We start from the raw sequence: 27720 nt of genomic DNA on the forward strand, positions 1-27720 counted from the left end.
CAAGCTCCAAGTTGGGCTCCGTGCTGGGAGTGAAGTCTTTTTAAGATTTCCTTCCTCCTTCTGTCCCCCATTCCTCCACGTGCATGAGTGGATGAGTGCTCCTGTTCTTGCTGTCAAAATAAATAAATAAGTAAATAAAAGACTCTAAAAGGAAGAAATTAAAACTCATCCAGTGGTTTCATAAAGTTCAATTATAAACTGATAAAGAGCTGTCACAATCTTGGACATCTTTCTAAATATCATTTGTAATCTGTCTCTTCAACTGAAGTAAAATGGCTCAGCACCTTGTGGAGAAGCAGCCATTATTGGAGAATGAATCATTTGAGTTGGGGTTCAAAGCCCTTGGGCCCCAGATATCCCAGTTTTCATTGTAGTGGATATGGTGATCAGAGCTGCACTTCCCTGATAGTTTTCTTTCATCTTTCCTGCTTTGAGTTAGTGAACATTGTATAGTCACTAGTTTGACTAACTTCTCTTAGTTACTCATGTAATTGGCAGCTTTGTAAAGGAGTTTTTAAAATAATTGGTTAGGGCAACCAAACTAACCTCTATCCATAAGTATTAAAAAGATGACAGTAGACAAATGAGAAGAGCTTTATTTTGTGATCATGCATGCCACATTAAATCAGGCCAAAAGCAGAAAGTTTCATCTGAAACATTTAATCCATTCCTGTAGTAAAGAAGAACCATCAGTTACACTTTATTTCTCAGTGTTTTTTTCCAACAGAGGCTGTCACTTTTAACTGTTGTAAGTGATAGAGACTTCTGGAACTCTATTGAGAGTCAGTTCTAGGCTACTATACCATACAGTTTTTTTCTCAACTTCATTTCATCGTAATTGTTCTTAGGAAGACAATTACTTTGTCTTTATTTACTTCTTTATTTCCCATAATAAATCTCTCTAGAATCTCTATGTAACTCTATAGAAGATTTGATCTTAAGATATTTAAGGTCATTCTCTCTATGGAGAGAGTAAATATACTACTATATGAAGTACTCTTACCCTGAAGATTTGTATGCCCTATAATCCTGCTGTTCTTTGGGAATACTTTGAGTTTATTCTGTCCCTTTTTTCATTTTCTTGCTCCAGTCACTTTTTCTTGCTTCCAAACTTCACCAAATAGCAAATAAGAATCTCATTGGAAAACTGGGCAGATGTTATGAACTGGCAATTTTCATAAGAGAAATCTTGACAATTCATTAGTAATCAGAGAAATACAGATTAAAATGACTATGAGATATCAAGTATCATCTTATTAGACAACTTAGATGATTTAAAGAGATAGAAGGGATGTGTTAATATAGGTTTCTCATCTGCTACTCATGGGAATGGAGAAAGCTCCAAAGAGCAACCTGGGGCAATTTTAATTAATTGTCTATGCCCTCCAAAACACAGAATCATCTTCTGGACATATATTCCAAACAATTATTTTACAGATCCATCAAAGAACTTGCAAGATGATCTTCATCACAGTAAATTTGTTGGTGAGTTGGCTGGGTTAAATGTGGTGGATTCCCACCGTGAAGTACTCTGGAGCAGTTAGAAGCACCCAACTAGATAAATCCATGGCAACATGAATGGATCCCAAAAATAAATTGTTGAATGAAAAAGTAAAAGTGAAATAGAGAACACCATTTAAGTAAGTTGAATCTATTGTCTTACAAAATAAAAAGATACATTTTATAGAAACACATAAAAACAGAATGATATATATCAGGCACTTTAAAATAATAACCAAAAGAGAAGGAAAGGGATGCATATGGTAAATGGGAATAATAGGGAAAAAATAATGTACAGATAAACAAATAAGATTGATTTTAGGCAGTTTTCCCAGTCTCTCTGAGATCTAAAAATAAAACTATCCCACTAACCAGCCAGCTTTTCTGCTCAGCCACTTCTTTTTGTAAGGACACTAAATTTTCTTTCATGCTAATTCAGCTAAAAAATTCATTTGCTTTTTTAAATTAGTATACACCCAACATCCAGAAATTCTTTGGGTTTTCTGTATTCCTCCTATGTTAGTGTCCTGCTTTGGGCCTGATACTTATCTAACATATGCCCTTTTGACGGAGGAAAAGGAGCATTTGAGTTTCCTATCCAGAAAATTTATCCTCTATTCTCAAGGTCAAAGAAAGGGACCTTGAGGCCAGACAAGACATTGCATCTGTCTTTGCAGTGGTATTTTGGAGTCTTGAGAGTAGATTGCCCTGAGAGTACTCCATGCTTCCTTTAATCCCTTTTTAAGGTTGTGATGTCTCAAAGCCATATTTTGGGCACAGAAGAGCTTGACCCAAGGCCAGCCCACAATTTCCTGCCCTGCTTATGCCCCATGCCATATTACCATTTTTCTTTTTCTCCACCCTATGTTCCTCCAGTCCTACCTTTATTCTTTCCCCCAACTTAATTGATATGTTATTGACATACAACATGTATAAATTTAAGCCTAACATTTATTTTTAGCTCAGCCTCTTCTTACCTCACCTAAATTCTGATTCCTGCTGGTCCACCTCCCCAGTCAGTGCCTCGGAATCATAATTCACCTCTTTCCAGGATCTTCCCTGAATTCTCTCTTACAGCATGGGCTGGATTCTAGCAATGGTTCCTAATTTTGAACTCGTCAGTGATGAAAGACAACAAATACATAAATGATTTTTAGTAGGATTGGTCAATCCCTCTAAAATACTGATGCAAATTTAATGTTTTGGCAGGATTTGTTTAACTCAGTGTAGGGGGTTGAATAGTGTCTCTTCAAGAACCATGTCTACCCAAAACCTCAGAATGTGATCCTATTTGGAAATAGGGTCTTCACAGATATAATTAAGATAAGAATCAAAATGAGATAATATTGGATTAGGGAGGGTCCTAAATCCAATGAGAGTCCTTACAAAGACAGAAAAGGATCCACACAGATAAGAAGGTCATGTGAAAATAGAGGCAAAGATTAGAACTCTGCTGCCACAAGCCAGAGTTTGGTGCATTTGGAAGCTGAAGGAGATAGGGAAAGGATCTTCCTTGTGCCTTCAGAGGGGTGTGACCCTGCTGACACTTTGATTTTCAACTTTTTTGGCCTCCAGACTGAGAAGACATTTTTGTTATTTGCAGCTACCAAGTTTTTGGCATTTTGTTGCAGCATCCCTAGGACACTAATATACTCCGTATAGCACATGGTTCATTATTTCATGACAAAGTCTCAGACTGATTATACATATAGACTATGTGTGCAATATCTATATAATTATATATAATTACATATACAGCCAATATAAATGAAAATGAATAAATATATATATATTCATTAATAAAAATGAGAAAATATTTCTTTTCTATTCTCATAAAAATGAGAAAATATTTCCTATTCTACTATTCAAACTTGTTATTTGAGTTCTAGTAGGACTGAGAAGCACAGACTGTCATAGTGTTTAAGAGCCAGCCTGCGTGAGTTCAAATTACAGCTCTGGTTGTTACTAGCACTATAAACATGGACAAGTTATTTTCTTCGGTGCCTCAGTTTTCTCACCTTTAATGGATAATGGCAGTGTCTACCTCATAGTGGTATTGTAAAGACTAAAATATGGTTAAAATATTTTAGTCACTTGGAACTGTGGTTAGTATACAGTAAGATTTAAACCACTGAGCCACCCAGGCGCCCCAGTATACAGTAAGATTTGAGTAAATGTTTGCTAATGTGATTTCATGAACTTACCTGTCTTCAACCCTTCATTTCCCTTTTATTATATCTATATGTAAATTAGGTAATAGCTATTATATAGAGAGTGTGCAGGTAATGTGGGCCAGTGGGCAAAGACCATCTTTCCCCGGGTAATTTATTTTCAATATGATAGGCAAAAAAATAAACTAAGAGATTTATAATTTCATTAAGTATATAGATAAAAAATATTGATTCTGGATATTTACATTATTATTTGTAAGTTATGTGACACTGTTAAATTTTCCATGATTTTCTGGAACTCAGATAGCCTTCCTCAAATAAAATTTTTCTGATTAATTTTGTATTTCACTGTTCTCTGCAATGTGGGTGATTTTGGAAAAAGTATAATTCCTAGGAAGAAAATCCTCCCCTTGAGATCATGTGTCTATTCTGTGGTATTATACTCCCAGATATAATAAACATGTTCTTTTGTTTGTCTTGTTTTAATAGGTGACTGTTACTGTTCCTGACTCAGATATCATTAATACTCAATGTTCAGTCTCACATCACGCTCACTTTTTGAGTTTGCAAAACCTACTTTCCCTTCATTGTATCTATTTCTGATTAATGTGTCTCACATAATTAAACTTCTTGAGATCTTTACTATCCAGAATCCATATTAGATAAGATTAGAGAGCTTGTACTTTAGTTCTTGGAAACATACACTGTGCTTAATTATCTATTGAGCACATACCATATTTTAGCACATTGTTAGTCTCTTTATCTTCTTCACGGTAATCATGATGATTAATTTTATGTGTCCACTTGACTGAGCCATGGGATGCCCAGATAACTGGTCAAACATTATTCTGGGTTTGTATCTGTGACGGTATTTTTGGATGAAATTATTTAAATTGGTAGACTGAATAAAACAGACTGCTCTCATTAATGTGAATGGGTGTTACTCAATCAATTAAACATACAGGACTAGAACAAAAAGGCTGAGTAAGAGGGAACTTTGCCTGTCTGACAGCTGAGCTGGGACACTGGTTTTCTGTCCTTGAAAGTGGACTGGAATTAATACCTTTGGTACTCTTGGTTTTCAGGTTTTTGGACTCCACCTGAAACTACAGCAATGGTTTTCTTGGATCTTCAGCTGACCAGCTGCAGATCTTGGGACTTTTCAAGCTCTATATTGTGTGAGACAATTCCTGATGACAAATTATATATAAATCTGTGTATGTGTATATACATACATAAATGCCAATATACACATATATATATGCCTATATATTTATATGCATGTATCCTACTGACTTTTTGTTTCTTGAGAGAACCCTAATATAGTAATATAATATTTTTACAAATTTGATATTCTAATCTCTATCTTGCAGATTAGAAATATGAAGATCATTCAGAGTAGATGTAATCCTAAATTAACACAACAAATCGGTGGTGGATCTAGAATTTCAACCTAGGCCTACATAATTTCAAAGCTTAAGGTGTGTCATATTGTGACTGCATACTTGCCACTCACCTGGGAGGAGAAAAACATGCATGAAGTACTGAATTCACTTCAAGGCATATTAGCTCAGAATATACAATTTTATATGGTTTCACTTATTTGTGGAGCATAACAAATAGCATGGAGGGCATGGGGAGTTGGACAGGAGAAGGGAGCTGGGGGAAATTGGAAGGGGAGGTGAACCATGAGAGACTATGGACTCTGAAAAACAATCTGAGGGTTTTGAAGGGGCTGGGGGTGGGAGGTCGGGGTACCAGGTGGTGATTATAGAGGGCACGGATTGCATGGAGCACTGGGTGTGGTGCAAAAATAATGAATACTGTTATGCTGAAACTAAAAAATAAATTAAAATAAATTAAAATAAATGAGAAAAAAAAGAAAAAAGAAAGAAAATACTTCCTTACAGAAGACTGATTGCTTTTGAGAAGTCAAATATCTCCTCTACTCACACTGCACTATTCTACTTCCCTCCTTAATTCATGCTGCCTACAATCTCTATAAGTATATTCCAGCTCAAGGCTGAAAGAACAAAATCAATTTATCATTTATTGCATTTTATTCATGCAGTTTATTTCCATTCCAGAAATAGATAAGAATTGATACTATTTATTATTCCTAAACAATTCCATTTAATTCTCATTGAATCTATAGTACTCAAATTCTTAAATAATTACACTGCTTCATGTGAACAATTGCGGTAGAGTCTTTTTATGAAAACTTTTTATGAAAAATAGTTAATCAAGTTCACCTTTCTTCCAACTGATGATTATGGTGTATAGAACACTTATGAGACTAAATATTGTTTCAAGATCTGTGAATCTTTTCTCTGTTTCTATTAAAATTTCCAATCAATTAGATTTGGAACAATTGATCCATTTCTTGTTTCTTTTTGTTAATGGAGCATGCATTTTTTCACTGAGGAGAAATTACTGCTACTTTTTTTTTCCTGTTTTGTCAGATGAATTTAACATCTTCAAATAGTTTTCATGTCTTTGCATATTGGCTCTTCTATTATTCAGTTTTCGTATCCAATGGACTAGATTTGAACTCTGCCTTGAAATAATTTTGCATTTGTTATGGGACTCCCTTTTGCAAAAGTTGATCTGATCTGGTTTTGACTAGCTTCCAGGACAGCTATTTAAGCAGCTTATTGGCCAGGTTTTGTTGCTTCCTGGCCCTAATTCATTTTCATATATCTCTCCAATTCTGTTTAAAAGGGACCAACCATGTTTTCAAACTAAAAACTCCTCCTCTGTTTAGGAACCCTTTCACTGACTATTATACATGACACTCTCATTTTTAAAAGTAAAGATAAACCAAAAAGCCACCTTAAAATGCCTCTCTTTCTGTCAGCACAAACTCACTCTAAGAACCATTTCCATGCAAGTCAACTCTATGAAGCTCTTGTTCTCTTCAATTACTGCTTTTTTCCTTTTCCTTTTTTTTTTTTTTGGTATACTCTTGCTGTGTCCTGATCCTACTCTTAGGGATATTCTGTCAGGTCACCTGCTTTCGAAATTCACTCTTTCAACCCTTTATAAACTATCAGGGCATGACAAAGGGAAGCCACTTAATAGTTTTGCTGCCTAATCTTAACACCTTATATTTCAAAGGGGTTTCTTACAAATGCTTCCACTTCTTATCAGATCTGAAGGAAAGAGTATCTCAAAGAGGAGCCCTTAAGCACTTGCCAATTAAATCTGGGCTATTTCCTATAATATTTTTGAGCTCCCTTTGAAGAAGGATTTCTCTATTTCTCAGATCTGTTAAATTGCACTCTTTATATTGCCGTTTTTGCCACAAGAGGTTTGTGACCTCCGAATAAATTTTTTGAGATGGATTTTCATATCATGTATGACTTCAGTTTTGAATTTGTCAGTCTTTCCTCCTCTACAAGAAAGAGGGCAAAAAGGGTATCCCATTTTCTGAAAAGCAAGCTGACATATAACATATAGTACAATTTCATAACCACTCAAAGCTCATGGAAAATATAGAAAAATTCATGTAACGGTTTTGCAAAAGCCCTCAGCATAAGAAAATATGCAGGAAGAATAACTGAATACAGAACTCACTTCATAAAACTGTTGACTACTAACCCATAGAACATGTCATGAAACTAATATATAACATACCACGCTTAAGTTCTTACTTTGTTAATTGAATGAGGTGGTGATAAGGATTTGATTTTTAAAATGTCAGAATACTATGTGATTATTTTCTATTCTTATAAGAAAATATTATCCTTGTCTAGACATAGGAAAATATTGAAATTAATACATTAAAAGGTGGTGAAGAGAAGACCTGCTCTTCTGGAAGGATTGGAATAGACACATACTTTTCCCTTTTCGTCCTGTTAAATCCAACTAAATATTCTGGAAAATGTATATATAAAGATAACATAAGACAACTGAAAGGTGAAGAGGAAAACACACATATACACACACACACAAACTAAACAACTAGGAGCCTTGGGACCTACAAAATTATATAGCAGTTAGGTCCCTGGGTGTTTTGTTTGTTTGTTTGTTCTTGTTTTTTGGGTTTTTTGTTTGTTTGCTTGTTTTTTGTCTCAAATATCCTAGACTTGGAGCTGGCAATCCAGAAAAAGCCCCAACAAAAGCTTGTTCCCTCTAACCAAAGGACCAGGGTGGGGGCCAACCTTGCAAGACAAGTTTAGACAACAACCACTGCACTCCAGACAAATCTTACCATAAAAAATTGTGGACCCACTACCACTTGTGACAATAAAAATCGATGGGCATTGTGGTGGGTATTATGGAGGGCACGTATTGCATAGAGCACTGGGTGTGGTGCATAAACAATGAATTCTAGAACACTGAAAAGAAATTAAATTAAAAAAAAATCATTGAGGTAGTCCAGATTGCCATCCTTCCCAGGCTCTAATGATATGCCCCAACCACCAGCTAGAGAGGTGTCAAAGAAGGCTGAGTAAGGAAAAGGGAATTTTTTCCCCCAGAAAGCATTCATTAATAGTGACCACTTAAAGCATCCCCACCAGGTGGTAATGAAGTCTTTCCCACACACCTCTGGGGTACCTTTATAAGAGATATGGTGGAAAGTCAGTCAGGACTTTCAGCACTGCCCAGTGCTAAATAGGCACCTTTCTCCCCTCTTCACAGTATCAGTGGAGGCTATGTGGAGAGGTGATGAGGCACTTTGTCCCATTGAATTATCCATGGACTCCTATCAGGTAATTGAAATTCCCACCCCATCTAATAAGTAAAGAGGAGCTACCTACTTTGGTTGTCAGTTGGAGATCTATACTTCTACCCATATCTGGTGGTAATATGTCAGCATCCTCCTTTTCATCTTCCAAGATGATATCAGAGAAAGTCAGCTGAAATAGAAGGTTTAAATAAGACCCAAGGTCTCATAACATAGTATCCAAAGTGCCCAGGTTTTAATAAAAAAGTTACTCCTCATTACAAAGACTAGGAAGATCTGGAACTGAGTGGAAAAAAGACAACCAATGATGCATACACTGAGAAGATAGGTATCTTAGAGTTGTTTGACTGAGATTTTAAATCAGTTAAATGTTTCAGGGAGCAATTAGGAACACATTTGAAATAAATGGAAATTTGTAGCAAAGAAATGGAAAGTCTCAGCAAAGGAATAGAAGACATTAACAAATGGACATTTTAAAACTATAAAATATACATTGACGGAACTTTAAAAAAACAAAACAAAACTTAGTAGATAGACTGTATAGTAGAATGGACGGGCCAAATGAAAGAATCCTAGAACTGGACGATTGAATGGTAGACATCACCTAGTCTCAGCAATAGAAAACCTGAAAAAAAAGTTTTTAGTTTTAGGTGTCTTTGGGATAATAACAAAACATCTAACATTTGTGCTAATCAAGTTCTATAGGGAGAAACAAAAAAGGACAGGACTAAACAAACATTTGAATAAGTAATGGTTAAAAACAAACAGCCCCCCCAAAAAATCCCCTCCAAATTTGGCAAAATATATAAATCAACTTTGAGAATCTGAGTAAACTCCAAATATCTTAAGCCCAAAGAATCAAGACACATCATAATGAACTTTTAAAACTAGAGAGCGAAAAAATCTTGAAAGTAGTGAGAGAAATGGCACCTTACATAGCACTTTGAATAACTAACGATTTCTCATTAGAAACCATAAGGAACAGAAGAAAGTGGCACAACATTTTTCATGTGCTGAAAGAGAAGAACTAATGACAAAATCTATATCCGAAGAATATATCTTTCTAGGGTGAGTGGGGAAATCAAAACATTCTTGGGTGAAGAAAAATGAATTTTGTTAGTGGAACTACCCTTAAAATAGTGACTAAGAGAGTCCCCTAAACTGAAAGAAAATGATAAAAGAAGGAACCTTGGAATATTAAGGAGAAAGAAAGAACACAGTAAGCAAAATAAAATGACACTCATTCTCCTCTTAAGTTTTCTAACTTATGTTTGGACAGTTAAGTAAAAATTAAAGCACAGTCTGATATGATTCTAAATTTGTATTATAAAAATACTTAATACAATGATTTTATGATTGAGGAGTATAGAAGAACATAAAGAGAAGGTTTGGACTAAAAGAGAAACTTTCTATTCTTAGACCGGCAAAATTACTTTACCAGTAGACTGTGATAGGTTATGCATACTTAATGCAATACCTGGAGCAATTGCCAAAAAAGCTAAACAGAGGTGACATCAAAATTACAGTATATAAATGAAAATGAAATATTAAAAAAATATTCAGGTAACCCACAGGAAGGCAAAAAAAAAAAAAAGAAAATGAAGTGAAAAACAGAGAATGAACATTAAACAAAAACAAAAATGGCAGACTTAAGCCTTAAAATATCAATTATTATATTAAAAGTAAATGATTTAAATGCACCAACTGAAGACAGAGTTTTGCAGAATGGATGAAAAAATATGACTCAACTATATGCAGTTTGTAAGAAACTAATCTCAATTATAATGCTATAGACTTCAATTATAATCAAAAAGCAGGAGAGTGATATATTAAATAAAGTAGACTTCAGAGCAAGGAAAATCAAGAGTGACATTATATAATGATAATGATAAAAGAGTCACTCTGTCAAGAAAACATAGCAATTATTAGCATGTATGTATCAAATAACAGAGCTGGAAAATATATGAAGAGAAAATAATAATAAAACTGAAAGAAGAAATAGACATATCCACATTTATAGTTGGAGACTTTAATACTCTACTCTCAACATCTGGTAGAACAACTAAGCAGAAAAACAGCAAGGATTTTGAAGAACGCAACATCAAGCAACATAATCTAATAGAATTTATAGAATACTCCAACCAACAGCAGCAAAATACATTATTTTCAAGTCCTAGATAATGTCTCTACTAAGATATACCATATCCTGGGACATAAAACAAAGCTTATAAAATTAAAAAAAAAAAGATACAGATCATGTTCTCCAACCAAAATTAAGTCAAACTATAAGTCAGTAACAAGAAAATCTCCAAATACTTGGAAACTAAACAACTTCTAAATGATCCATGAGTAAAGGAAGAATTACAAAGTTAATGAAAATAAAAATATAATAGATCAAACTTTGTGGAACATAGTTAAAATAGTTCTGAGAAGGAAACCTATAGAATTAAGTGCATGCATTAGAAAATAAAGGAAGAAGGGGGTGGGATTATGGACATTGGGGAGGGTATGTGTTTTGGTGAGTGCTGTGAAGTGTGTAAACCTGGTGATTCACAGACCCGTACCCCTGGGGATAAAAATATATGTTTATAAAAAATAAAAAAATAAATAAAAAAAAATAAAATAAGAAAATAAAGGAAGTTTTCAATCAATAATTCAAGTTTCCACCTCGAGAAAGTAGAAAACAAAGAGCAAAATAAATACAAACCAAGTTAAAGGAAGAAAATTAATAAATACTGGAAACCAATGAAATAATAAAAAATAGGGAAAGTAGATAAAACAAAGAACTGGTTCTTGGAGATCACTTTTAGATGATGGACTTCTAGAAAGCCTGACAAAGGAAAAGATAAAACACAAATTATCACTATCAGGAATGAAATGGTATATTGCTAGAGACCCTGCAGACATTAATAGGATAATCAGGGAATATACAAAACTGTTCTACACACAGAAATTTGACAACTTTGATAATACAACACATTACCTCACAAAACCATACTACCACAACCAACATATAAATTGATAATTTGCCTAGCACCATAGCTGAAGTAGAATTTTTTATTTAAAAACTCCCAAAAAGGAAATATGCAAGGCCAGATAGAGTCATTGAATAATAATCCAAAATATTTAAAGAATCACTAAGTCCCTACACAATGTGTCTTGGGTTAAGTGTTTGTGAATGTCTGTCTCATCCTAAAAAGGTGATCACTAGATGTTGCCTAAGGATTCTTCCTGAAGACTATCTTGAAGAGAGTAAAACCTATTGAAAACTCATGTTAAATATATTTCTAAATAAATATCTGAGAAGATGGTGGCAATTATGGAACTCTGGCCAAGATGTTGGATTTTTCCACAGAGTGGAATAGCTGAGGGGCACAGACATTCTCATGTCAATCAATGTTGTTTCACTTTCTCACAAATTACAAAGTTATATTAAAATAACATCTATATTAACTACACTTGCCATACATGTCATTCTCTACTAAGATTAAAGATACCATTTAACACATTATAAGTGAACATGACCCAAGGTTTTAAGTTCTATTTCTTCTTGACTTAGTACCCTCCACATTCTCATCTTTTTTGAGAGTTAGGTGATTCCAACCTGGGATTTTTCAGAGGGCATATACAAGATTTGTTAGGTGAGGGTTTCCTTGTGTTTTCACACACTAGTAGTTAGTCACTTACATTATTTTGTTTATATAATCAAAAGTAAATATTTTAAAGAGAATTTTTATTTATTCCAAAACTTTAAGTTATTGACATTTTAAATCTTTTATTTATTTATTTATTTATTTATTTATTTATTTATTTATTTATTTATCTCTTTTAGTGAGAGAGCATGCGAGGCTGGGGAAGGGGCAGAGGAGAAGGAGAGGGAGAGAGAAAATCTCAAGCAGACTCCATGGTGAGAGTGAAGACTCACCATGACCTTGAGATATTGACCTGAACCAAAATCAAGAGTCAGATGCTTAAACAACAGTCACCCAGGCATCCCTACTGACACTTTAAATACCACATTTTTTTTTCTTACTATGACATCCATACTTCTTTTTTTTTTCTTTTCTTTTTTTTTTTTTGACATCCATACTTCTTATTTGAATAACTAGAATTTCAGTTTTATAATTCAGTAGAATAACCTTCATTAGTTGTGTTTGATTTTTGCATATATGGTTTTTGTATTGAATTTTTTATTTTACTTTTTTTTTCTTTTTTTTAATATAATTTTTTATTTTTTATAAACATATATTTTTATCCCCAGTGGTACAGGTCTGTGAATCACCAGGTTTACACACTTCACAGCACTCACCAAAACACATACCCTCCCCAATGTCCATAATACCACCCCCTTCTCCCAAACCCCCTCCCTCCAGCAACCCTCAGTTTGTTTTGTGAGATTAAGAGTCACTTATGGTATGATTCTCAAAAATACTTTAAAATTTTCTTTGACTTTTAGCTTCCTAAGTGTTGAAGAAATTGTGCCCATTCTGGAGCATGTGTTTCAAAGAACTTAAATACATTTTAAATTGAGTTGATTGTATTGTTTTTGATATGTGGAAGATGAGCTTCAAAATTTAAACTGTGGCAAGATGTAACTTTTTACATATTGACAAGACCCCATTTAGAGTGACATAAGGAATTTTTACAGTTTAAAGACTCTGAAGGGGCACTATGAAAAACACGGTCTATTTCCTCATTTAATTTACTTAATATATTCCTGTGAAGAACACCAGTGGGACAGAATGTTGAAGAAACACAAATAAACTTTTAAAGTTGCCAGTGATTTAATTTAACACAAGTTTCCTTGGTATTTGCATACACAGATTGTATTATTTATAATTAAGTTCCTTGGTTGTATATTTACAGCTTTCCAAATCCCTCAGTATCGTTTTGCCTCTTTGAAAAGTTCAGTCACATTTGACAACACCAATCTGGCACTTAAATGCAACAAATGGAGACCACACTCTTTAAATATGATATACAAAGTGACATTCCAAGGGACTGTCTATGCCATGTCCCTTGTCGTCTCTTTCTATGGCTCTCATAGACTAGAGGTTCCAAGGCTGAGCATGCAGTCTCTTACACTGAGAATGCCTGCTTGGTTCTGGTTAATTTCCATATTAAAAAAAAAAAAAAGAAAGAAAGAAAGGAAAAACTGAACAATCCCATTTTAAATGTTTGTTGTTCCTAGAAAATACTGTAGATAATTTATTTTTTGTTTTGTTATAATCAGTAAGTCTATTTAAGACTGGAGTTTACCCCAAATGCAGCTTAGAAAAAAAAAAAAAAGAAAAAAAATTCAATGGCTCACATCTAAGTAGTCTTTATTGGATGCTGTTCAGTGTAGTGTGACTCCCCATTTTATTATAAAGCCATAAACTTAAAAAACTATGTTAAATACACCAAATATAACCATTTTTTCTCTCTCTCCCCTTAATTACATGTTTCCTGCTGCCTACATATAGCTCAAACCTTATGTTAAATCAAGCTGGAAATTTTGTTTCTCTTTTTTACTCTACTGATTAGAACATGCTTTTATTATGTTTTTCTCCTATCATGTTTCAGTAATTTCCTCTTATTACTTCTCTCTTCATTTCAGCTACCAGTGTAGATCCTAAGAGCCATGTGTATCAGTAACTCTTTCCATTTAATTAATGATTCCAAGTGGTATAACACATATGAAAATTTTGTCTTTTTAGCTTATTCCATGCTAAGATATTTTCATGCCAACCGCCAATTATCCACCAATTCAGAGAAAACTGAAAATTTGGTGAATTAAAACCTATTGGATGGCAATAAACACACAGATTTTTCAAATACTCCAATTGCTTTAGTGACTATTTTAAACAGAAAAAAAAAAAGTAATTCATGTCATCAGGCCAACACTTGGTATTAAGTGGAAGCTTGGGTGAATTCTAGTCTCAAAGAATGAGTACTGGGATCCAACAGGCCATGATTTTAGTGTTCAATTTTCATTCAGAAAGTTCACAGTTAAATAACAGACAGTCAAAACACAGTCACAGAGTCTCACCTGTACATGAAGGGCAAGTGCCATTTATTTGTTATGTAGGGCAATGTGACCAACATCCTAGTTTGCCTGGCCTTCCTCAGTTTTAACACTGGGAGTCTCATGTCCCTGGAAACTCCTCCATTCTAGGCAAACTGGGATGTTCATTGGTATCACTATAATAAGGTCATTAGATTTAATTAAAACTATTTATTTATTTTCATTTCAGTGCATTTGAATAACTTAATTATGTTTTAAGAAAATTAAATGCATTATTTATTTTAAACATACTTGACTAAGGAGTCATCAAATTTACTTTGAATTATCTATTTTTAGCAGTAGTTTTTCAATAAAAATTTTATTTCGGGCATACTATGACTAAATCTGAAGTTTTAACAAAAATAGGCTTTTGAAAGATGATTTATATAATAAAATAACAAACATTACTTACAACATTTGTTCTAAACCCTTTGCTGGGCTCTAAAACAATAAGATAAATAAAATGTAATCCATTTTCTGTAGAAGCTAACAGCTCCAAGTTTCCAAGTTTCTATGGAAACCGCTTTGCCATTTTAATAGTAGAGAATCATGTGTTTGTAATGTTCATAACCAGTTATAATTACCAAAGGTTGATGTAGTGATTTATTTTGTCATAAGTATAATGCACAAATGTAGGCTAAATTCTGACCTTCTTTATTTTAAAATAAGCTTATTTTGGAAGCAACATTATCCGGATCAATTCACTACCAATTTTCAAAAAAGTAACAAATACTTGTATTTTTGTATGCCTGAGTCAGGACTACCACATTATTGAAGAAAAATAATATAATATGAGGAATATACAAATATCTAAAGATAGCCTAAAGTAAAAACAGGTGCAGTTACTGATGGGTTATTTTCCTAGTCTTTTTATAAGCTATTTGGTACTTGGATGGCACTGTGTATTGCAAACAATGCTAAAAGCTTTGGTCAGATTTCTTGGCTAGTTTGAATAAAAACAAATTCTGTACATATATAGACAAAATCTTTATATTCACAATAAAAAGAACATATTTTATAATGCTAGTGATAAGGCAAAAAGAACAAATTAATAAAAAATATTTTTAAGATTTCTCTACCTCTCAACCAGTATAATCTTTTGGCAATGCAAATTTGAATATGTCACTTCTCTACATATACACACCACACACACACACACACACACACACACATGGATTCACAGTTAAAACTCTTGATTCGATTCTCAATGCTTTAAAACTTGGGACAAAAATTAAAATCTTTGATTAGCGTCTCTTTTCTACAATAGTCCCCAGGTTCCATTAAATCGGGTGCCACATCTGGTTTTGCTCACCACTGCACACTTATAAGCTAGCACAGGGCCTCGTTGTCAGTAAATACCAGATGTGGATAAACACTATTTTGTCTTACATGCTGACATTTGAAGAAAAGCATGTTATTATTAGAGGATGGTAAGAAAGGTGAAAATAACTTGAAAAGGGAGTTTTAAGGTTTTAGAGGCTGATATTATATTTTTCTTACTGTATTCTTACATTATATGTGTCTTCAAAACTCATGACTTCCCCTTTTCTTGATGCAGGTAGATATCTAGCACCTCACTAACTAACATTCATGTGCTAAATGGAGGAAATTTTTGTTAATCCACAAAATGTCTGAAGAAGAGAGAAAGAAAACATTTTCAAGTAGTTGGATAATAATTGGAAGTGGTAAGAGCTGATTTAGCAAGATGTGCATTTGTATATCAGGGGAATTTGTGTAAAGTAGTGATCTGAGAATGGTAGAAGATCAAAGATAGTTGCTTGAAGCGGGGTCAGATGAGTCTCTGAGTCAGTTAACAAGTAACAGCTCTGTTCTCCCTGAGCTTGAAAAAACCTGCTGGAAAACTAGATGGCAAGCAGTGGGTAATCTGTCCTTCGTTTGTACAGAACTAAGGGAAATCAATGAGGGTCAAAAGTTATTTTGATAATGAGATAGAAGCTATAGACATTAATAAGTTGATTGAATTAATGAAGTTGACAAAATTATTGATTGCTGCTTTTTTCTGTGAAAACCACATTGCATGTAAATCCATAACAAATTAACTGCACTTATACCAAATTAGAAATATAACTTTTGCATTTGAAAATTGATTAAATAAGTTAGAGTTCCATATAACTACCTAAGGTCCATGTAGTGTAATTTGGCTTAATACACCAATAAATGAATAAGATAGAAAGGTCTTTAAGTGATAGTTCCACACCCCAAAGATAAATTGGATGTCGATGATATTTTTAATGACCTTCACAGATGGTAATTAATAACTTCCCACAGAATCCCATCTTAGTGTTAAATTATACTGTAGTCAAAAATTATTTGGGGCTTATTTAAACTCTCTCTGGGGGACATTTTAAGCTCTATACTTTTATTGGTCTTTTGTGAGGATGGAATACAATTGTTTTGTGCTCTCTTTATGATTAATTCCATGTGTATTTGAAGGAGGCTTTTGCAACCTTTAGTGTTATATTTTACACTCTATATAAGCCAATGTGTCCTATTTGTAGGCATGAAATAGCTTCCATTCTCTTGAATTATTTTATCAACTTACAACCATTTAAGTTTCTATAGAGCCCTCTTAAAATACAAAAGAAGTTAAAAGTTCATCAGCCTAGACTAGCCATGAGGTTATAATGATCAAAGCTGGATAATGGGTACAAGGATGTTAATTTTTACTTTAGTATATGCTTAAAAATTTTTATGGTAAAAATTTTAAAAATATATCAAGAGTTGGTTAGCTAAGGGCCAAAGCATAGTGTGTGTGTGTGTGTGTGTGTGTGTGTGTGTGTGTGTAAACCCTGACTGACTCTTCAACTTTTAGATTCAGGGTAAGTGACTATTCTTTAAGCAACTATAGCTCTGTACTTCGGTAATTCTGGGTGATGTCAGTAAAAGTAATTTTGTTTTATTAAAGTAACTAAATTTACTCAGGCAGGACATATTGCTCAAAGTCCCCTGGTTTCAATATTTGTATTCTATATGTGGTTATTCCATTCCAATAAGGGTCTGAAGAGGGTGGCTTTTTGCAGAACAATATTTCTGGACATTTACAAGTCATGTGCCTATTAATACTTTCTCTTTGTGCTGTATCAACCACCAGAGCAAAACAAGAGTCTGGCTTCTCTTGCAGAATAGTTCCACTAGACAATGTTGCATTTTAGTGGAGAAAATGTTCACCAGGAGTCAGGAGAGGCAAATTTTAATTCTTCACCAGCCATCCTCACTAAGAGAAATTCATATAACTGTGCTTTCTAGCTCACTTGAAATTCATGAGGTCTAAACTCATAACCACAGGTCACGCCCCTTGTTTATTTCATATTAAACCTCTGCCATTTCCCAGTGGTCTCACGCTCTGCACTCGGTTCACCTGGACACTCTTCAATATTGACTTCCCTCATCACTGAGAACCTAAGATCCTAGAACACACATTGTTTCAATTCTCTTCCTCTATTTAGCAGTATCTCCATATCCTTTTCCTCTGATTTTTGTTACTTATCTATGACTTTGATCACAGTCTTTTTTCTCTGTTTTCCTTCCACAATTTACCTAACCTGGCAAAATCCTAGTTTTCCTCTAGCCACAAGGCAATATCAGTTGTTTCACAACTTCTCCCCCTGTTCCTGCAGAGGTAAAATCAATGTCATCTTCCTTCCTGGGACACTTGGCTCATAGTGGAATTTCACAAAGTGATTATTTTCCTTTGTTTAATTTAATGGGCTTATCCTCCCGCTCAAGTATGAGTTCCTTGTGGGGAGTACATCTTTTCTCATTTGTAACTCTGATTCCAGGGTACAGAGCATGGAATATGGTAATGGTAACTTAATAAATCTTAAACTAGAATTGAAATATTGCTCTCTGTGGCTGAGAAAAAATGAAAACATGGTGTTTCCTTTTCTAAAAAAAATTCACTACTTTTTAATTTTTAAATTTATTTTTTATTTATTTTCAGCATAACAGTATTCATTATTTTTGCACAACACCCAGTGCTCCATGCAATCCGTGCCCTCTTTAATACCCACCACCTGGTACCCCAACCTCCCACCCCCCAGCCCCTTCAAAACCCTCAGATTGTTTTTCAGAGTCCATAGTCTCTCATGGTTCTCCTCCCCTTCCAATTTCCCCCAACTCCCTTCTCCTCTCTATCTCCCCATGTCCTCCATGCTATTTGTTATGCTCCACAAATAAGTGAAACCATATGATAATTGACTCTCTCTGCTTGACTTATTTCACTCAGCAGGATCTCTTCCAGTCCCATCCATGTTGCTACAAAAGTTGGGTATTTGTCCTTTCTGATGGAGGCATAATACTCCATAGTGTATATGCACCACATCTTCCTTATCCATTCGTCTGTTGAAGGGCATCTTGGTTCTTTCCACAGTTTGGCGACAATGGCCATTGCTGCTATAAACGTTGGGGTACAGATGGCCCTTCTTTTCACTACATCTGTATCTTTGGGGTAAATACCCAGTAGTGCAAATGCAGGGTCATAGGGAAGTTCTATTTTTAATTTCTTGAGGAATCTCCACACTGTTCTCCAAAGTGGCTGCACCAACTTGCATTCCCACCAACAGTGGAAGAGGGTTCCCCTTTCTCCACATCCCCTCCAACACATGTTGTTTCCTGTCTTGCTAATTTTGGCCACTCTCACTGGTGTAAGGTAATACCTCAATGTGGTTTTAATTTGAATCTCCCTGATGGCTAGTGATGATGAACATTTTTTTATGTGTCTGATAGCCATTTGTATGTCTTCATTGGAGAAGTGTCTGTTCATATCTTCTGCCCATTTTTTGACATGATTATCTGTTTTGTGTGTGTTGAGTTTCAGGAGATCTTTATAGATCCTGGATATCAACTTTTTGTCTGTACTGTCATTTGCAAATATCTTCTCTCATTCCGTGGGTTGCCTCTTTGTTTTCTTGACTGTTTCCTTTGCTGTGCAGAAGCTTTTGATTTTGATGAAGTCCCCAAAGTTCATTTTCGCTTTTGTTCCCTTTGCCTTTGGAGGCATATCTTGAAAGAAGTTGCTGTGGCTGATATTGAAGAGGTTACTGCCTATGTTCTCCTCTAGGATTCTGATGGATTCCTGTCTCACATTGAGGTCTTTTATCCATTTTGAGTTTATCTTTGTGTATGGTGTAAGAGAATGGTTCATTTTCATCCTTCTACATATAGCTGCCCAGTTTTCCCAGCACCATTTATTGAAGAGACTGTCTTTTTTCCACTGTATATTTTTTCCTGTTTTGTCGAAGATTATTTGACCGTAGAGTTGAGGGTCCAAATCTGGGCTCTCTACTCTACTCTACTGGTATATGTGTCTGTTTTTATGCCAGTACCATGCTGTCTTGGTGATCACAGCTTTGTAATAAAGCTTGAAATCAGGTAACATGATGCCCCCAGTTTTATTTTTGTTTTTCAACATTTCCTTAGCGATTTGGGGTCTCTTCTGATTCCATACAAATTTTTGGATTATTTGCTCCAGCTCTTTGATGAATACCAGTGGAATATTGATCGGAATGGCATTAAAAGTATAGATTGCTCTAGGCGGTATAGACATTTTAACAATGTTTATTCTTCCAATCCAAGAGCATGGAATGGTCTTCCATATTTTTGTGTCTTCTTCAATTGCTTTCATGAGTGTTCTGTAGTTCCTCGAGTATAGTTCCTTTACCTCTTTGGTCAGGTTTATTCCCAGGTATCTTATGGTTCTTGGAGCTATAGTAAATGGAATCGATTCTCTAATTTCCCTTTCTGTATTTTCATTGTTAGTGTATAAGAAAGCCACTGATTTCTGTACATTGGCTTTGTATCCTGCCACATTGCTGAATTGTTGTATGAGTTCTAGTAGTTTGGGGGTAGAGTCTTTTGGGTTTTCCATATAAAAAATCATGTCATCTGTGAATAGAGACAGTTTGACTTCTTCATTACCAATTTGGATACCTTTTATTTCTCTTTGTTGTCTGCTTGCTGTTGCTAGGACTTCTAATACTATGTTGAACAAGAGTGGTAAGAGTGGGCATCCTTGTCGTGTTCCTGATCTCAACGGGAAGGCTGCCAGCTTTTTCCCATTGAGGATGATATTTGCTGTGGGTTTTTCATAGATAGATTTGATGAAGTTCAGGAATGTTCCCTCTATCCCTATACTTTGAAGCGTTTTAATCAGGAATGGATGCTGGATTTTGTCAAATGCTTTTTCTGCATCAATTGGGAGGACCATGTGGTTCTTCTCTCTTCTCTTATTAATTTTTTCTATCACATTGATTGGTTTGCGAATGTTGAACCATCCTTGTAGCCCAGGAATGAATCCCACCTGGTCATGGTGGATAATCTTCTTAATGTGCTGTTGGATCCTGTTTGCTAGGATCTTGTTGAGAATCTTAGCATCCATATTCATTAGTGATATTGTTCTGAAATTCTCCTTTTTGGTAGGGTCTTTGCCTGGTTTGGGGATCAAGGTAATGCTGGCTTCATAGAAAGAGTCTGGAAGTTTTCCTTCTGTTTCAATTTTTTGTAACAGATTCAGGAGAATAGGTGTTGTTTCTTCTTTGAAAGTTTGGTAGAATTCCCCAGGTTATCTGTCAGGTCGTGGGCTCTTGTTTTTTGGGAGGTTTTTGATCACTGCTTCAATCTCGTTACTAGATATTGGTCTATTCAGGTTGTCAATTTCTTCCTGGTTCAATTTTGGGAGTTTAGAGTTTTCCAGGAATGCATCCATTTCATTTAGGTTGCTTAGCTTATTGGCATATAACTGTTGATAATAATTTCTGATGATTGTTTCTACTTCCTTGGTGTTAGTTGTGATCTCTCCCTTTTCATTCATAATTTTATGAATTTGAGCTTTCCCTCTTTTCTTTTGGATTAGTGTGGCCAATGGTTTATTGATCTTATTGATTCTTTCAAAAAACCAGCTTCTAGTTTCACTGATACACTCTACTGTATCTCTGGTTTCTACCTCATTGATCTCAGCTCTAATCTTGATGCTTTCCCTTCTTATGTGTGGAGGTGGTTTGATTTGTTGTTGATTCTCTAGTTCCTTAAGGTGTAGAGACAGCTGATGTGTTCTGGATTTTTTTATTCTTTTGAGGGAGGCTTGGATGGCTATGTATTTCCCCCTTAGGACCGCCTTTGCTGTATCCCATAGGTTTTGGACCGAAGTGTCTTCATTCTCATTGGTTTCCATGAATTGTTTCAGTTCTTCTTTGATCTCCTGGTTTATCCAAGCATTCTTAAGCAAGGTGGTCTTTAGCTTCCAGGTGTTTGAGTTCCTTCCGAACTTTTCCTTATGATTGAGCTCCAGTTTCAAAGCATTGTGATCTGAGAATGTGCAGGGAATAATCTCAGTCCTTTGGTATTGGTTGTGTCCTGATTTGTGACCCAGTATGTGGTCTATTCTAAAGAAGGTTCCATGTGCATTGAGAGGAATAAGTCTTCTGTTTTTTTTTTTTTTTAGGGTGGCATGTTCTGTATATATCTATGAGGTCTGTCTGGTCCAATGTGTCATTCAATGCTCTTGTTTTTTTATTGATTTTCTGCTTTGATGATCTATTTCCGAAAGAGGCATGTTAAGATCTCCTACGATTAGTGTATTCATATCAATATGACTCTTTATCTTGATTAACAGTTTTCTTATGTAATTGGCTGCTCCCATATTGGGGGCATAGTTATTTACAATTGTTAGATCATCTTGGTGGATAGTCCCTTTAAGAATGATGTAGTTTCCTTCTGGATCTCTGACTACAGTCTTTAGTTTAAAATCTAATTTGTCTGATATGAGAATCACTACCCCGGCCTTCTTTTGAGGCCCATTGGCATGAAAGATGCTTCTCCATCCCTTCACTTTCAGTCTGGGTGTATCTTTAATTTCAAAATGGGTCTCTTGTAGACAACATATGGATGGGTCCTGTCGTTTTATCCAATCTGCAACCCTGTGCCATTTTATGGGTGCATTTAGACCATTCACATTGAGAGTGATTATTGATAGATACATTTTTATTGACATCGTGTTACCTTTGAAGTCTTTCTTTCTGTAGATTGTCTCTATATTTCTGTTCAATACTATTCTTAGGCTTTTTCCTCTTTTATAGAACTCCCTTAATATTTCCTGCAGTATCGGCTTGGTGGTTGCATAGTCTTTTAAGCCTTCCCGGTCTTGGAAACTCTTTATCTCTCCATCCATTTTGAATGTCAGTCTTGCTGGATAAAGTATTCTTGGCTGCATGTTCTTCTCATTCAGTGCCCTGAATATATCTTGCTAGCCCTTTCTGGTTTGCCAGGTCTCTGTGGACAGGTCTGACGTTATTCTGATGGGCTTTCCTCTGTACACAAGGATCTTTTTTTCCTAGCTGTTTTCAAGAGGTTCTGCCTACAATTATAATTCTTCATTCTTACTATTAGGTGTCTTGAGGACTTTCGAGAATCTGTAATCTTGGGAGGAAACCGTTCGGCCTCTAGTACATGAATGCTGGTTCCATTCACAAGATTCGGAACATTTTCATGAAGAACTTGTTCCACTATATCTTCTAGACTTCTTTCTTTCTCCTCCCCTTCAGGGATTCCAATAATTCTGACATTGGAACGTTTCATGGCATCATTTATTTCCCTGATTCTGTTTTCATGGCTTCTAAGCTGTTTGTCCCAGGCTTCCTCATGATCCTTTCTCTCTATCTGTTTGTCCTCCAGATAACTAATTCTATCTTCTGTCTCAGTTACTCTAGCTTTGAGAGAATTTAGATTAGATTTAAACTCATTGAGAGCATTGTGAAGTTCATCCCTGGTAGTTTTCAGCTCTTCCCTAATATTGAAAACATGTTCTCTGGTCGTTTTCAGTTTGGCCCTAATCAATTCTGTTTGGTCACCCATGGCTTTCTCCAACCTAGCTATTGTTTGGATAATTGTTAGCCTGAATTCTCTTTCCGACATATTGTCTATGTTGATAGCCGTTAGCTCTGTTGCAGAAGGCCCATCCTGTGTATTTTTCTTCTGTTGGGCATTCTGCCTCCTAGTCATTTTGGTGAGAGATGGCTGAACGGGTGTAGCTGGATGTATGGACCGTGGTGCAGTCAAGGTGTATCCTGGAATGCTTCTGAGCAATCAGGGTTCCCCACCCAAATGAGAGAAAAAAGAAAAGGAAAAGAAAAAAAAAAGAGAGAGAGAGACAGGAATGAAAGGTGAGATAAAAGAGAAGGTTCAGCCCAAATGGGCCCCAAGGTAAGATTTATGAAGTATACAAACAAAAACAGACAAACAAAAAGACTGATAAAAGTATATGGCAAGAGAAAAAAATATATGCAAATAAAGGGAGAACCTCGTCAAAAAGAACCCCAAGTGTAAGATTTATGTACTATTAGAACAAACACAAAAACACAGAAACACTGCCCACTGGCGTCTTCTGCTCCGGTAGAGATCCAGACGTGTATAATTCTGATCTCAGGCTGATTTTGTGGGTGATAGGAGTTCTTGGAAGGTAATCAGCTCAATTTAGGGTACGGGTTGAAAGGGCACCTCCTCCTACTTCTCCATCATCTTGTCTCCCCCCAAATTCACTACTTTTATTCTTGATTTTCTTTCTGTATTTTAACACATGTTGTATCCATAGAACATCCTTTATTATGTTTGCATTTTCTTTGTCTCTACTGGGTTTTATTTTCTTCAGGAAGTAGATGCTCTTAGTGAATATGTAAAAAAGGGGGAGAAACAAAAATAGCATAGGTGTGCACAAATTCTACCTTTGGATTTATAAATAGATGATAGGTACATTCTTCTTTTGTTCTTCTGACTTGTGTATGGGAGATTTATTATATATACACATATATGCATATATATATGCATATATAATATATGCAATGTATTTGCTTCACTCTCTCTCCACCCCAGAAACTACTGCATATTAGAGCAAGGCTAGATTTTCACTGATACTTTTCTGCTGGGGAGAAGTAGGGACTAGAAATTGGTGTTGACTCACTTAACATTGTAACTCCGTTATTCAGCGTCTTTATATTACCTGTGGTCAAGATTTGGCAATAACAGAAATCAGAATATTTTCTAGTTTCTTTGTTCTGGCAAAAATCCAATTATCTTTGATTTAGTAGGTTTATTCCAAATATATTTATTGTATAAATAATGTAAAAGGCTTGTGGTCTTTCCTGGTCAAGGCAGAGTACAGGAGCTGGTTGGAATAGCGATTATTCCAATCTATATTATTAGTATTCTATATTATTTATTACTAATTAACCTAATAATATAGAATTATTCCACAAAGAATTATCTCTAATACTCAAACCCCTGCTTTTTTTCTTTATCTTCAAAAGCCTAGATCTCATAAGCAGAATTTTAAGAAATATTTTCTTCCTTTACATTTTCAAATTTATGTAATTCTATAAAAAAATTTTGACCATGCTTGTCACTTAAGATCATTTGAAAATTTTTAATTTATCATTTAGTAAGCATATTTGAAGAAGCACGTATACTGTCCAAAGTGCTTTTCGTGTTCAATATTAACTCACAATGATGCTGTGAGACTGGTGTATATAGTATGTAGCATTATTAAAACTTCAGCAATGTTGAGTACTTACCAAATTCTGTGGTGACACTTATATTATTAGTAATAGGTAAAATTTTTTGAGCTACTTTTGTGCCAAACTCAGAGATTTCTACATACATTAACTCATCTAAACCATAAATTCACCCAGTAGGATAGGTGCTCTCGTTTTCTCTGATTTGAGCATGGATGCTAAAGGATGTTTGAATTAGAGACAATAAGTAGGAAGTAACAGTGTCTTGATTTGATCACATCTTTTCATCTCCAAGCTGGTCATCTTTAATGCAGTATATGCTCCCCTGCTTTGCCTATCAAGTGGTGTAGACAGTGGCCTCCTTTTATTGCCTCCTTTGCTTGCCACCCTCAGACAGCTTAGTCTGACTTTAGTGATTGTTTTGAAACTCCTTCAGCAAAAGTGGACAAGGACCGTCTCCTTGGCAAATTCAATCGGCTTTCCTCTGTCCTCATCTCAGATCTTGTTGAAATCTGCTTATGTGTGAGGTGGGTATAATAAGGCTTATGTTACAGGATGGTTTTCAGAATTAGATAAGATACATGTGCAAAGTACCTAACCATGCATGGCGCTCAGACTTATTTTCATGGAAGACTAAAGCAATCCTAGTTACAAAGCTGCATAGAATAAGTGCATATCAGCAACATAATAATTAAAAAAGAATTTCTGGAGGCACCTGGCTGGCTCAGCAGGTGGAGCAGGTGACTCTTATTTCCAGGTTGTGAGTCAGAGCCCCATGTTGGGTGCAGAGATTACTTAAAAATAAAATCTTAAAAAAAGAAATTTTGATCTCTAATTATGTTTCTCAAAGAACATGAGTGGTGACTCCTTTATAGCCCTACCTAATTCTTAACTGGGTGCAGTTTCCTCTCTCCAGATGACTCACCTCCACTACTCCAGAGATTTCACTTCTCAAATCTGAGAACTCTTCTTAACCCCAGTTGTGTAGTATCTCACTGATTTTTTTCTCTCCTCATTCTCTGGCCTCAAAAGAGGTGTGAGTCCCAGGTGGGTAGACACCCTTTTGGGGAAAGAGGGATGCCTGCAGGCAGAGGGGAGGGGAAGCAAAGGTCCCCACTTGCCCTGAAAGGCTTCTTCTCCCATGGTCTGGCTATTCTCCCTTTCTGCTCCTCCAAACACAGTTTATGTGCTTCTCTGACGGTTCTATCTACTGTAAAAAGTCATTGAAGAAAATAACCTCCAGCACTGTCTTCCATTACTTCTCCCTCTAGCTGTCTCTCTTGATGTTAAACCTATTCCTGAAACGTTATCACCTCCAAGCAGGGACTCCCAAACCGGCTTTCTAATTTCAGTCTCTTTCACGACTTCTTGATCTGCTGTTGCCCCCCTTCACTGGATAAATTTATCTTCACTCACCTGAGTGGAATGCATCGTCAATATATCAGTCTTAAGGTAAAAAACCTAACCATTCATCTTTTCTCTTCAGATGGACCTTTTGTTGTTGGTTTTATCTACTTCTGTTCAAGGATCTCTCTTTTTCTTTTATCTTTGACACTCCCTATTCTCTTAAACCTAAATTCAATATGTTGCCAGACAAAATCAGCTCTACCGCTACTGTATTTCTTGTTTCTTTCTTCTTCTTTCCATGGCCTCTGTCAATATGCTAGATCAAGCATGTATTTCTGACCTATATTACAGTGAAATAAACTCATCTGCCCAGGTCTAGTTTCTCCCTGATGGAAACTATCCCTCATAGCATTCACAGATCTATCCCCCTAAACCACAGTTTATAAAAAGCCATTCTCCTTATAAAGAGCCTTCAGTGTCTCCTCAGCTTTCTGAATTGAGTTGAAACTCCCTTAGTTGGTGCTCAAGGTTAGCAACAGTGCAGTCCAAACCTTTATTTACTGACTTCTATACGATTTTTTTTATTCCTACATCTAATGCACAAATCACGCTGGAAGCTCTATGGCCTCTGAGTTTGTCCTTAATTTCCTCCTGCTACTTTTGCTTGTATTGTTTTCTAACTAGAAGAATCCTCATGGCTTTCATTCACACATGGTGAAAGCTAAGATAGATTTCCAGGATCATCGCAAGTTCATTAAAAACAAAAAACAAAAAACAAACTATTCCTGTCTTGCATCCAAGCAGAAACACTCTCTTTTTTGATCTGCTAGAGCACTTTCTTTGCTCCTTTCTTTCTTTTTTTTTTTTTTTTTTTTGTCTTAAAGAATTTATTTATTTATTTATTTGACACAGAGAGAGAGACAGTGAGAGAGGGAACATGAACAGGGGGAGTGGGAGAGGGAGGAGCATACTTCCCGCTGAGCAGGATCAGGCTTGATCCCAGAACTCTGGGATCAGGACCTGAAAGGAAGGCAGGAAGGCAGACGCTTAACAACTGAACCACCCAGGTGCCCTCTTTGCTTCTTTCTTTATGACAGCCCGTATTACGTATTCTATTAATGTTTTTCATACTTATATTTTCTCCTCTCTCATTACTGTGAACTACTTGGAAGCACAAGTTATGCCTTATTTATGTTTTATTTCTTGTAATAGCAGGCAGATTAACTTGGGCATAGTAAATACTCAATAGATACTGGAGTGAATGAAAGTAGGATTGAATGAAAGTAGGTAGGGGAATGTTGGCCAATGGCTTAAGGTCTGAGATGCACTTTGCTCATCGGCAAAACTCGATGATTATACTATGAATCCCTACCTAGCTTCATAATTCTATAATTGTATTTAAAAATCATAGCATATATATTCATAATTAGATACATAATATTTTTG

This window comes from Mustela nigripes, chromosome 1, assembly GCF_022355385.1.
Source record: "Mustela nigripes isolate SB6536 chromosome 1, MUSNIG.SB6536, whole genome shotgun sequence".
Classification (NCBI taxonomy): domain Eukaryota; kingdom Metazoa; phylum Chordata; class Mammalia; order Carnivora; family Mustelidae; genus Mustela; species Mustela nigripes.